Genomic DNA, 2,068 nt, shown 5'->3' on the forward strand with positions numbered 1-2,068 from the left:
GCTACACCTCCAGCGCCCCCTTGAATTCAGACTCATAAACTTTAAGGAAATAAAATTGTGCATATTAAACCCACTCACTCAAGGTCTTTCTCTTCCAGCCCCATTAGATAACTAAGCCTCCAGGAAGGAACGGGCAACGAGGCTCTTGGGGGATAATTGGCAGCCAGGACCAGTGTGGCTCTTTAATCATCGTACCTGCCTTAGCTTTGTTCGCATCCCGACCCAGCACTGGTTTAGAAGGAAAAGAGCCCCAGGGGTTGAGGCACCGGAGCTTTCTGGAGCCCTCTGTTTGTAATTAATGCTGAAAATGCTTGTCGGAGCTTGACGCTGCCGGACGGCTGCCACCATGAAGTTCAACCCTTTTGTTACCTCGGACCGCAGCAAGAACCGCAAACGCCACTTCAGTGCCCCTTCGCATGTGCGCAGGAAGATCATGTCCTCCCCTCTGTCCAAAGAGCTGCGGCAGAAGTACAACGTGCGCTCCATGCCCATCAGCAAGGATGACGAGGTCCAGGTGGTGCGAGGACATTACAAAGGTCAGCAGATTGGCAAGGTAGTCCAGGTGTACAGAAAGAAGTATGTCATCTACGTCCAAAGAGTGAGAAGGCTAATGGTACCACAGTGCATGTGGGCATTCACCCAAGCAAGGTGGTTATTACCAGGCTGAAATTGGATAAAGATCGGAAAAAAATTCTTGAACGTAAAGCAAAATCTCGGCAAGTTGGAAAAGAGAAAGGCAAATACAAGGAAGAACTAATTGAGAAAATACTGGAGTGAATGCAACCTGAGGAGCAACCACAGTTTAACTAGATTTCCCTCTGAGAATGCGTTCTTGTGACGTTCCAAAATGACCCTCTCATTCAGAAGTGTGACTATAAATCTGCCTTTGCAATTTTTATTCCTATTTTTAAGAATAAAAATTGGAAATGTTTGCCCAGTTGCAAAGAAAAGAAAAAAAAGAAAGAAAAAAAAACCGAAAATGCTTGTCATCCATCTTGACCGCAAAGGTAAAACTAAAAATGCACAGTCTGAGTACTTGACTACTCGTTCCCTCTCTGGTTTTTTTGTCTCCCCCACCCCATCCCCTTTCCTGTCGTTAGTTTCATTCCAAAGTTCTTCCAGATTTTTCTTGCTAAAGCTATAAAGTTCCAGGTCTTGCAGCTTTGACGCTAATTGGCAGGGAGTGCCCAGACAGCCCCAATCAGACTCCGGGCTGCTGGGTGAGACAGCGTCTACACCGCAGTTTGCCCGGGGCTTTGGGGATGTTCCCAGTGATGTGATGAGCCACAGCTGACTTTGTCAAATTCGGAAAAACCTGCTCTTCTGATGGGCCTCTGGCTGTTGAGTGCGGGCTGTGGAGGGGGCTCCAGAGATCTAGAATATTCCTCAGGGAAGGAGGAGTCCCTTTAAGGCTAGTGAAGGACCTGGTCACAGCCCTTCACCCCCAGCCTTTGTGACAAGCAGGCTGCAGCAGCCCCTCAGGATGGATGTACCCCCGGCTAGCCCAGGAAAAGGTACAGGAGGCAGAAGAAAGCATTGCCACTGAATCTCGGCTTGGTGGAAAGGACTTTAAAATACAGAGATGGTAACAGCACCTGGGTTCCACTTCTAGCATCAATAAAATCCACCAAGTGCTGAATCTCCGATGCAGGCCTAGAACTTTCTATTCATGATCCCCACCCAGCCTGAAACCAGTCGGACAAATGGGGAATGGTTCCCAAGGCTTCACTCATACAGCTGTCATTATTCACTGATGCACTCCTTTGAACAATGACAGTCGTGTGACCTAAACTTGGCCATCAGTGATTGGCTATGTGGTGGGCGGCCACATGACAAAGTTGAGCCAATCAGAGTCTTCCTTGAGAATTAATATGGGAGCTATGCCAAAAATACTTTCTCTCGTGCCTACTGGTTTTGTGAGCTGATCACTGTAAACTCACAAGACAAAATGGTAGCAGAGGTATAGTGGCTTGGGGCCAGATTCAGCCACAGGGGAAGTAAGTACATCAACTTGAGAGATTTCTGTTTAGCAATTGTGAATTATTTTTCTTTCTTTTTTTAAAATTTT

General features: G+C 47.0%; 1 pseudogene; it reads left to right on the plus strand.

Moving 5' to 3' along the window:
- The first annotated feature begins 346 nt into the window (after nt 1-346).
- LOC102864096 lies at nt 347-777 on the plus strand (annotated as a pseudogene).
- Nucleotides 778-2,068: the final 1,291 nt, after the last annotated feature.

The sequence above is a fragment of the Elephantulus edwardii genome, unplaced genomic scaffold (genome assembly GCF_000299155.1).
Source record: "Elephantulus edwardii isolate Elephantulus edwardi_28Jun2011 unplaced genomic scaffold, EleEdw1.0 scaffold00145, whole genome shotgun sequence".
NCBI classification, from domain to species: domain Eukaryota; kingdom Metazoa; phylum Chordata; class Mammalia; order Macroscelidea; family Macroscelididae; genus Elephantulus; species Elephantulus edwardii.